We start from the raw sequence: 12,004 nt of genomic DNA, 5'->3' as shown, positions 1-12,004 counted from the left end.
AACATACAATCAAATTTTGAGCATGTATTTTTAAAGCATAGCAAAAATATCTAAGGAAATTAATTGGGTAAAATAATCATTAAAGCACAGTTGAGGTTGCCACCACAAATCATTTAAACATCAAAAGCAAAACTTTCAGTCTTTTAATGTTCATTTTCTCCCGCACCCTGTGAAGAACATTTTCTGGTTGCTGCTTTATCATATTTGCATCAAAAGGCCATGGAAGTATCTAAAGAATCCTGACAATTGGGGGAAGCTGAAATAGGGACATTTTGCATGAAAAAAAAAAAAAAAAATGTGAGGATTTTCATGCATTTATCCCAGTTAATTATTAAGCAGCTCAACAGTCTGATGAGAGCATATAATATTGATTTACTGTTAGGGACATTTAGGTGTTGAGAGAACTGGCTATTGTGAGAGCAAAAGCAGGAATGGGTACAATAAACTTGTCTATACTCAGAAACACTGACTCAGAAGAGCAGTATTTCTGTTAAGTGCCATCAGTACAGCAGAAGGACACATTATGAACCTGTAAATTCTCTGGATTTCACCCCGACATCTGTGTAAACTTGTAGTAACTCTGAAAGGTGTCTGAAACTCTGGGCATACCCACCTCCAGTGATTTCTGCATGTTAAGCACACTTGCTTTCATTAACAGCAGAATACAGGCATGCAGCTTTCAGTAAGGGCAGAGAGCAAGGCATACTTGCAGGAAAAAGAGCAAAAAATAAACCAAGAAGTCTATTATTATTATTATTATTATTATTATTATTAATAATAATAATATTTTCCAAGGGTTCAAGTCTTTATCTCCTGTTTCCCATCTAAGTATCCTACCCAACAAGTTACAGGATACAGGGAGCAGAGAGATCAGAGAGTGATGTAACACCTTCTTCCAGCCTGAGATTGAGCAGCTCCTCAGGTGAGAAAACAAGTCATGAATCCAGAATGAAAAGAGAATGTTTGCCATTGCTTAATGTTTGATCACAAAGTTAGGAAAGGGAACCACGTTCTAAGAACTGTTCCTTGAGTATTTCTGGATGTGTAAATATATGTAAGTAGAAAAATGTCCATGTGTGCCAGACGTGCAGGACACTTCCAATGGCTGTTTGACATAAAATGTTTTTGCCTAAGGAGCAGAAACTGGGACAGAAACACTATTCCAGCATAGTATCTTAATCATCAGTCTCCACCTCCAACCTCCATCTTGCCGTTATTCTTCCATGCCACAGTTCTTTCTTCCCAGGGTGACGCCCACTTTCAGAAAGAGACAGAGAGCTTCATGGGAAGCACTGTCAGTTGTATAAAACAGGAACTTCAGGAAATATTTTAACCATCGGGATATGCTATGGAAGTTGAACTCTGAACTTTTGCACTGTTTGAAACAGATAGCTCTACTCAGTTTAGTGATAGCTGCGTGGGCAGAAGTGCTTAAATTCATGTACGTAATGCTAAGTGTTTCCTATTATCTTTTCTAACCAGCACTCCAATCAACATGCAAGTGCTTGGGGATCCCCCAGGTGACTCTCATCACTTCTGTTGAGTCCATCAACTGATACAAGCATCCACTTCTATTATTCACTATAAGGTGACTCAGGTGTTTAGAACCACCTCTTTGCAGACAGATGAACACAGAAAATATTTGTTATAGTTGAGATATCCATATTCAGATATCGGAACAGGTTATGGATGTTGGGTACAGTGGGATGGGAAGACAGAGCCATGGTCATGGTTAGACCTCAGCTATTGTGTTTCCCAGTTCTCCCTGACACTGATATTAGCAAGAACAAAGATGGTTCTGGTACCACAATGTGAGATCATGTAATCCTTAGACTATATAACCCTTTCCTTTTATAGCTGTATCAATGCAATTTTCTTCTGATCAAGTTTTGATGCTTGTACATTAAATATGAGGCTCTGAACACCTCCACTACTGAAGCTTTAGCTCAGTAAAAATAATAGCATGAAGCATCAAGCCCGTTCTCTTGAGTTTTCATGGCCTATTTCTTTGCTCGCATCAAAGTTGTGTAGAAGTATTTACCTCTTAAATGTTTATCTAATACAGTATGAAGTGTTGACCTTAAATGGTCTCTACAGCTCATAGACCATAAAAAATTTATGAATGAGCAATTTTTACTCCTTCAGAGCAAATGACTGTAGCAAACAATGTTTTTTCCTAGTCTTATCCTAAGAATGCAAGTAATATCATCTTGAACAATTACTAACATTCACAAATGTCAGTGGTCACTTTTAAAGCCAAAGACATCAATTCTGGTAGAATGGAGGAAAGCCTGAAGTTATTAGACAACATCTTCTTATATTTAGTGCTGGAGACAGTGAGCAAGACCTAGATTCTCCTCCTAAGGAAACACAGAACCTCCCTCAGTCAGACCAGGCCATCCAGGCAGCAACCAAAATTTTGGATGGACAAAGAAGCCCTGCAGATATTAGTTCAGATTAGCAGTAAGGTACAAAGCAGAAACCTCTCCCTTGTGTTGTGCAGTAGCTCATTTCTCAGCTGCATTTATCACTGGTCATGCAAAATAAACACTAAGAGAAATCCATCTATGGGCTAAAAGTCTGTGCTACATTACACTCACCAGCAATTTTTTCCCCCTTTCTTACCCTCACAAGAAGTTAACTTCATTACAGGGCCAAACTTTTCTAACCAACATTTCAAATCTAACACCATTTTCCCTGCTGTCTTGATTTCTCTGCCTAACCCCCCCCCCCCCCCCCAATTTTTTCCCCAATTCTTGTGCCAAGTCTTCCTTACAAACCCTGCATTGCTGAATGCTTCAACAACCACATATCTACAATGCATTTTACAACAAAAGGGTAGAAATCTCTTCACTCTTCAACCAAGAGGTTACGTACTTGAGGTCTGCCTTTTTCTGTCATTCCAAGATCTGGACAAGAATACCAGTCATCCTACAACCTGCAGAGATACTCTGGAACAGGGACAGCCTTGAGGAACTGCAGCTCATGGGTGATCCATGCCAGGGCAGGAACACCCCTGAGGCACTGCAGCCATGGACCATGCTTCTATTCTTTTAAGAAATGCAGTTTTTTTTCTAAGATACCTAATTTTGAAAATTTTCCTCTTTGTCTCTTTTTGGTTTTCAAGTATCTTTTCAGAAAAAAAAAAAAGGCAAAAAAAAAAAGCTATTTCTAATGAGCAGCGAACCCATACATATATGTGTGTGTACATATATTTATCCTTTTTTTTTTTTTTTTAAATTATACTATATCCATACAATGTGATTGTTGCTTTGCTTGAGGTTTTTGATAAGAATCTATTACCAAGATAAAAACTACTCTGCACTTGAAAAGCATTTTTTCCCCTCTTTCGTGACTGGTCCTTTGATCTCCTCTTCCTCTCATGTTTCTTCTGTTTTGTTTTGTTTTGTTTTTCTTTACCCTTTCAACCGGAGCCATGAGTGATGAATACTGATGTGACAGAGTTTGGTCAAACTCTCTATTCCTATTAAAAAATCAAGAACACTGGCATACAAACCTGTCCAAGTTTTTTATGATTTGTAGGTCAGGAAATCTGTCTAAGATATTTAATTATTTTGTGAGAAAAAAGCTATGCTTTGTGGTCACTGTGTTGAAGGTTAAATAATGTCTGCAATGCTCATAGTTTTAGTACAAGTCACTGCGATACTTCATGTAAGCAACTTTTTCTGATATTATTGAAATGTATCAATTGTTTTAACAAAAATATTAACAAATACAACTAGCTTTAAAAGGGTTTGAGGAATTTCTTAGATCCATAGCTCATCTGGACTGATACTAGTTCAGTGCTGTTTCTGCTGAGATAATTAACTTAGTCTGTCTGTCTGCTTGTATAGATATATACAGTGATGTAACTGAATATTCTGATCATTTTTTTCGGGACAGTGTCTCAAAATAAGAAAATTGAACAATCTTGCAAAACAGCCTTGTTTATGAAAATAGACTAAATTTGAGAGGTCCTTTTAAACCATATTCAGACTAAAATTCCATGTGCTTGCTGAAGCAACTCTAAAGTTCACCCAGGTATTAATAGGACATGAAGGCTACAGTGCCTGAACTGACAGGGTACGGCTGCAGCACATTGTTCTATTGTGTATTATTTAAATTGGGAGACTGCTTGCCTGTAAAAAAAGGCTGCTGATTACAAAGGAAACAACACGGCAAATGCTTCAGGACATTAAAATCAGGTAAAAAAGATATCATACTGAGTTCCTCACTTCCAGATTATAATAAAATTGGGTAAACTATTCACTGTGACTAATTTATTCAAAAGTTGCCCCTTCTTGGGCTCATGAATTTATATTCAAACAGATTTGGATTTCTACAGATTTGTTACTCAATGTCACAACTACAAGAATAGCTGTATTTTTAATCCTTTCTTTGGACTTTCTCTTTTTATGTTCTTCAGGTCTTATATCATGCATGCGGCTTTCAGAGGATATGAGTTACATGGAGATATTGCCATGGGGTAATGTCAATGAATCTTTATAGTATTTCTCTTTGATAGCTGTCCTTGAGCATGCTCATACTCTGCAGTATATGCAAAATGTAGGTAACATTATCAGACTGTATACTAAATTACCATATAGTAATTTGTTTAGGAAGACACAGTTTGAGAACAGAATCAACCAGTTCTCACTTTCAGATTAGATTTTGGTTATAAAATTGTGCTTATCTTCTGTAATTTACTGATTTATTTTAATGAACGAAGGCCTATACAACTCTCCTTCTTAAGAACTAGCAGCACAGAATGGACTAAAATATCGTAAGCTAGCATATTATATTCCTTTAGAAGCAGGATGAAAGTCTAATATGGAAACTACTGACGTATTTAACACTGTGCATGCATTAATGTTGTATTTAGTTTATGTTTCAAAGACAGGGACCCAAAGCAATTCCAGTTCAGAGAGTGGGTGGCTTGGTTTATGCAAGGTCCAACACATTGAACAAAATATAATGGTTGTCATTATTTGTCATATTCTCAGGTTGCCCATGATAGTAATGTGACTGACTGCATGACCACCAGACCAAGTTACCTGAATCTGATGTACTCTAATCCCAGAGAAAACTTGCTTCAGTTTTCCCTATTATCCATGTATCCTTAAAAAAAAAAAAAAAAATCCTTGAAATGGCTTCCCTGATCTTACATACTTACAGACTGGTGTTGAGGTCTATATTCCTCTCCCCCACAACTATTTTCAGCTTGACAGGAACATCATTATATATTAGAAAATTTCCTGGATAAAACAGGGCTGATATAGGCTGATATAGGGCATCTATGTGAAAGACCTGTCTATGGTATGAAGCATATACCAAGATGTGTGTCAGAGATTCATTCTCCACTCTCCTGGGTGTCTTTCCTGACAGTCTAGATATTGAATTAATTCACTCTTTGCATATAAACAAACAAAACACCAAAATAAGCATAATATTTCTAAATTATTAGAAGAAACTGTAAATCCGTCATACTCAGAATTACTGTATGAGTAGTTTATGTAAATTTGTTGCAGCCCATGGAGAGGTCATACATTATTACCAAATGTTATTGTCTAAATATTCCCTTTATTAGTAAATTAATATCATCACTAATTGTCCACTTAGACCATTTATTATTGTTCTCACTTTTCAGATTACAAATGGAGATACAAATCAAGTATCCTCTGACATCATGGTTGGGTTTCTATTAACATTGACTACCTAATTGCTGGGATATCCCTGAGAATCAAAACCTCTAGCTAAATGGAAAGCAAAGAACATGGTAAAAAAAAATCATGAAGACATTAAAATGATTCAGTCATGACTGACATAATTCTCAAACTCATCTGGAATCTCTGCCTGAAAGGCACAGCTACTTCACAGCTAGGACAAACTACCTGTAAGTATTCGAGAATTAATTGCAGATATCTATAGAGTATGGATACATTTTGACATGAATATTTTATCTTTTTCCTAGAAAACGCTTGCAGACCATTTTTTGTAAACATACAAGAGGACTTATATATACTATCCAAACAAGTATGTATTGCATACCCAAATGAATACTTATAAGGAACTTTTCTATTTCTAGTTTTCTCAACTAGTACATATTCAGCCCGTATTCTGATACTGGAATAAAAGCATAAGCATATGACGGGTGGTTGGCAGATCTGTAAAAAGTTCTGCTCATTGCAAATAAAAAAATCATACTTTTGACAGCAGCCACACAAGAAGCACTATAGACGCCCTGCTATAGATAGTTGATGGTGGAAGAGGGGGTGACAGTGAAGGAGAAATAAAAAGAGCAGAATTTAATTATTTTTTCACTCATAGAAATTCTGTATCCAGACTGAGAAAAAAAGTAATACTGACTGTAACTGAAGGAAAGCTTAATTGTTGGTATTGCTGCTGTTGATTCTCAATAGATAAATGAGGAACTGGATTTCAAGGTATTCTGCACTGTGAGTGCTACTTATCATTGCCCCTAAACAAATGCTTAAAAACAGATGGAGGTGTTCTTTCTGTAAAGTATGATGAAGTTCTCCTCTATCCACACTTGCATATTGCCTACTCTTGCTTTTATAGATAGGTGATAAAAATTGACAGAGAGAATTTTATGTTTGAAAAGCTTTTTTTTTTTTCTCTAAATATGTATTTTATATTCTGTTGCCAAACGGATTGCCAACTAAAAAGAAGTACTTAATAATTAATTAAAATTAATAAAATTAATAAGTTACTTAAAATGTCTTATATACTATTTTATATATTTAAAACAAAACAATACAAAAACAAAAACAATTACAACAATGGTACATTTCTCTTGAAGAAATAACTCATGATTTTACTGACTAATCCTTGGCTTTTTTTGTAGTTATATGATAGCAAAAACCATAAAACTCACAGGATAAGTAATGAGGAAAAGTGGGGAGGGGAGGGGAGGGGAGGGGAGGGGAGGGGAGGGAAGGGAAGGGAAGGGAAGGGAAGGGAAGGGAAGGGAAGGGAAGGGAAGGGAAGGGAAGGGAAGGGAAGGGAAGGGAAGGGAAGGGAAGGGAAGGGAAGGGAAGGGAAGGGAAGGGAAGGGAAGGGAAGGGAAGGGAAGGGAAGGGAAGGGAAGGGAAGGGAAGGGAAGGGAAGGGGAGGGGAGGGGAGGGGAGGGGAGGGGAGGGGAGGGGAGGGGAGGGGAGGGGAGGGGAGGGGAGGGGAGGGGAGGGGAGGGGAGGGGAGGGGAGGGGATTAAAAAATTTTAAGGTCAACTTGGGATGCAGTACTGGAACCCCTGACTAAAATGTCTTTCAAAATGTGTGTATGTGTTTGTCCAAATCTAGCATGTTATAGCACCAAACCAGTGAAAAGTCTGGGATCTGTGGTAATATCATGGAATCACAGAATGGCTTGGGTTGGAAAGTACCTTAAAAAATCATCTAGTTCCAATCTCCCTGACAAAGACAGGGACGCCACCCACTATATCAGGTTGCTCAGGGCGTCATCCAACTGCACCACAAAGCTTGGTGTCATATACAAACTTGCTGAGAGTCCACTTGATCCCACTGTCTGTGTCATTGATAAAGGTGTTAAAGAGCACGGTCCCCAGGACAGACCCCCCGAGGGACATCACTTTTTACAGGCCTCCACCTGGACATAGAGTCATTGACCATAATTCTTTGAGTGCAGCCTTCAAGCCAATTCCTTATCCACCAAATAGTCCACCCTTCAAATCCATCTCTCTCCAATTTAGAGACCAGGATGTCATGTGGGACTGTGTCAAAGGCCTTACAGAAATCCAGGTAGATGACATCAGTCAGTCTTCCCTTGTCAATTGGTGGAGTCACTCCATCATAAAAGGCCACCAGATTTGTCCTTGGTGAAGCCATGATGGCTGTCTTGATCAATCACCTCCTTGACATTGCTTCCAGGAGAATCTGTTCCATGATCTTGGCAGGCACAGAGGTGAAGCTCACTGGTCTATAGTTCTCTGGGGCCTCTTTTCTACCTTTTTTAAAAATGGGAGTGATGATTCCCTTTTTCCAGTCATCAGAGACTTCACTGACTGCCAGGACTTTTCAAATATGATGGAGAGTATGAGCCATCACCATCAGAACAAGGTTCTGATGTTAGGGGGTATAGTTAGGGGGTAAATTTAGTTCCTGTGAATGTACTCTTACTTAGACCAGATTTATTTATTTATTTTTTTTTTCCCAGTGTGCCATCTCTTTGGAACAAACCCGTATTTGCACTGCCCTAAGTCAGGGTGAGTCAGTTCACTTGCTGGTTTTTTGAGGGAGGTGATCATTTATGGTGCTTTCTGGATTTCACAGCTCAAGGAACCTGACACTTGCAGGGGGTGACTTTGTTCCTTTCAAGAAACTATCAGTTCTTACCCACGAGGTATGTCACGTGTCACTACAGTTGCTATGCTGTCCCTTAGAACCCTTAGTTCTTTCTGTTGTTTTGAGATATCAGTGTATCACAAATTCTTTGAAAAAAAAAAAAAAAGAAAAGAAAAAGTTGACCATTGTTACCAAAACTGTTGAATAGTCAGCCCTTATTACATGGTTTGTTGTGAAAAACCCACAAGAGTTTCGGTGAGTCAGAAAGAAAGTTCAGGTAGTGGAGAGATCCTTCTCTGTGTGCTTAATCATACTATGTACCCAGGAAAATTAACCATTGGTTTTGAGTTTATACTATTGAATTAGAAACATTTTTTTCTTTTTCTTTACCAGGGAGCTGTGGCAGGTGACCTTAGTTTTCTTAGTTTTCTGATAGGATTTATAAATGCACTAGTGCAAACACAGCCACCTGTAGCCAAGATGTTCAGGCAAGGCAGGTGGGTGTGAATCAACATCACGCAGACAGCCAGCAAGAGACAACAATTTAAAATATCTTTGTGCGTGTCTCATTCTGGCGTGCAGTAAATCCCAAACTAATTAATTCACAGTCTATTGAGTTTTCTGCTAAAAAACATGAGGTGGGCACCAGTGCTCAGCAAACATAGGAGGCAGTCCTACAGCTGAAATAAAAAGCCTGTTTAGCACTGTCATAGTCAAGCCCAGGATGGGTTCCCAGAAACAAAAGCAATTAGGATTCAAAGTCAGGAGGAACCCCAAAAATCCGTGATTTCTATAACTCACGAATGTACTAGCAGGCTGAAGAGGAAGGTGGGACATATGATTCATGATGGAAATAAGACAAAAGGACTGAAAAGTTGAGCACAGCACATTTTTTGTGGAAAATGTGTTTTCAGACTTGGAATACATATAGCACTGGCACACCTTACTGGCAATTGTGTGATTTGTAAAGCAGATTCAATTAGAACAGTAGCTTCCTGTGCAGAGAGCTTGGAGCTTGCTAATGGGGAGAAAGCTAAATCTAGAAGAAATGAAAGGAAGAGAAGGAAACATCAGCTTTAAGACAGCATTTTTATGCTGGAGTGAGAGTTTGAGATGTAGTGTATATTCCATTACTGGAGATAGACTAGGTATGTTGAAGTACAAGATTGAAGAAATTATTTTAATTTATTGGAGAAATTATTTTAATTTGGCACTCTGAAGATAGAAAAAAAATGAATAATGGAACAGTACAAGGATCAAGCTTGAGGCATATGGAGATGGCCTGAAATCATGTAGGTCCTTAGTATAACAAAATTAAGAGAAGTATATGCTTCCCCCGTCATAGCACTCTTGGAATTAACAGTCCTGGGACATATATCCATCTGGAAAGAAAAAAAAAAAAAAGAACACCTTTACAACACATAGTTTTGATATTTGTTTTCATTTCTAATTGTAAGTTTGAACTGATAATTATTTAATTAGGTACATTAACTTTTTAAATTATTATTTCAGAATTCAATAATGTTTGACTATATTTCATCTGAAAAGATGAACTCATACTGTGAAAATAATCATGATAGAATGAAAGAAAAAAACATTTGAATGATTTATGTTATCTGGCAACAAGTACCATGCAGGGGATGTAAACTTAATTGCAATATATTTCGTTAATGGTGTAGCCTAATTGAGATTCAAAGATACAATACTTTTTGAATGTCTCCTTCCTTTAATAAAGTGTTTGTAGTCTGCTCTATTTGAAGCACCTTTAAATGATTAGGTTTATGTATAAGTAATGATTTTTCTGAATATTTAATCAAGACTTGGAGAAAAGGACTGGCAGGAAATCACAAAAATTAGCAATGGAAATGACCTTTTGGATCATCAGACTTTTCTTCTTCGCTTCCAGCCATAGAAGAGTGTAGGTGGTTTCCCTGCAGTATATTTCATAGTGCTTTGTCCCATCTTTAGAGTTTCAGCATTTTGTATTGAAAGGATGGCTGGAATACAGAGGGCATGTTGGAACCAACTTTTCTTCTCACTTCCCCGCAGTAAATTATAAATCTCACCACTGCTGAAATCAATGCAATTGTTCCTTGTTTCTATTAAGGTGACAATTAGGGTGCAAATTCCAGGGAAAATCACCTGTGGTCTGAATCATCCTTTTGTGGTGTCTGTTTTATTTGATGATAAAAGGATCCTTCAGTAACCGCTTCTCTATCTTAGATTTACTACTCTTAATTCGCAAATACTTCTGCTGATAGTACACATTCACTCATTACTACTTCACTTACATATACACACACACACTTCTAATTAATATTTTTTATCCAAATTGTACCATGAACAACATAAAAACAATAGTTTTGACTAATAAGTTGTAAATACTTAAGAAAGGAACAAAAGGTGACAAAGGTGATATGTTGAGACTAGCTTCTACTGTTGCTCAGAAACTTCTGCAAATTAGAGGAGCCTTGAAAAGGAGAGAATGAGAGGGAGGGAGGCAAAATAGGATACTGCATCTACCCAACTGTCTCATGTTAGATGGCGTAGTATAATTCCAGATACTTTTGTCTTTTCATTATCTTTTTCTGTTCTTTATTTTAGAGGTATATTTTATTTGGTTTTATATTTCTCTCCATCTCCTTTTTCCTATTTATTTATTTTTAAAACCAAGAAGGATATTAAAAAGGTGCTTGACCCTAAAACATAATTGTACTGATATTTCATACCATTACACCAGGTTCTGCTGCATTCAAACTAGCTACCAGCCATGAATAAACCCACTGAGACAACTTTAAAACCAAGTATATATCACCCAAGCTCAAACTGTCATGTATCTTTTATTGTACTTTATTTTTTCCCCTGTTATTGCTCATTACCAAAACATGCATTCATATTAGCAAAATACTCCTCTTCCTTTATCAGCCTGTACCTCTCCCCTGATTCATGAGTTATGCTGCAGACTAACTTCAGTACCATCACTATGATTTTATTGAGGAGTTGCAAGAGGCCTGAACCAGCTAACACCAATCAGGAGGGACAGACCTAACACACAGGTGTTACAAGTTACATACACAAGGGAGAGAAAATAAGAAGGGAGCCAAAGCCATAATTTTCCAGGGAGATTTGAAAGGCTGACAGATATGAAGGACTATATATTGAAAGCCGTAGGGTGAGTACATAAATACATAAGCAATCATGTGTTGTCAGAGCCCATGGTACTCCTGACAACCAAGATAACCACAGAGGGGAGAAGAGGAGATGGTAAATATGATACCACATCACTGGGTTCCCATGGTCTTCCGAAATTACAATTGAGTGCTAACAGCTACCACTGGATGGTCAAAAATTCCCTAGATGATTATGCATGAGCACATTTCCCCCTTTTTTAGAATTTTATATTAGCATTTGTCTATTTGGCAAGCTTTTTTAAATGCCAGACCTGGGGTTCTTGGCCATTTGGGCTGCAAGCACACACTGCTGGCTCATGTCAAGCTTTTTGTCCATCAGAGCCCACAAATCCTTCTCTGCAGAGCTGCTCTCAATGAGTTCTTCTCCCAGTCTGTGCTCATGTCTGGGATTGCCCCAACCCAGGTGTAGCACCATGCACTTGGACTTGTTGAACCTCATTAGGTTCACATGGGCCCAGCTCTCAAGCTTATCCAGGTTTAATTCTTTGTTGA

General features: G+C 37.8%; 1 long non-coding RNA gene across 1 annotated transcript; it reads right to left on the bottom strand.

The window, feature by feature from the left end:
• Positions 1 to 8,683: 8,683 nt before the first annotated feature.
• On the bottom strand, positions 8,684 to 11,314 carry LOC310889923. Its single transcript, XR_014576917.1, has 3 exons — positions 11,201 to 11,314; positions 10,192 to 10,318; positions 8,684 to 9,703 (listed from the first exon to the last, which is right to left on the bottom strand). It is a non-coding gene; the product is annotated as an uncharacterized lncRNA (long non-coding RNA).
• Positions 11,315 to 12,004: the final 690 nt, after the last annotated feature.

The sequence above is a fragment of the Anser anser genome (genome assembly GCF_964211835.1).
Source record: "Anser anser genome assembly, chromosome: Z".
Lineage (NCBI taxonomy): Eukaryota > Metazoa > Chordata > Aves > Anseriformes > Anatidae > Anser > Anser anser.
The sequence above is the reverse complement of the archived record's forward strand: the minus strand, read 5'-3'. Positions and strand labels throughout refer to the sequence as shown.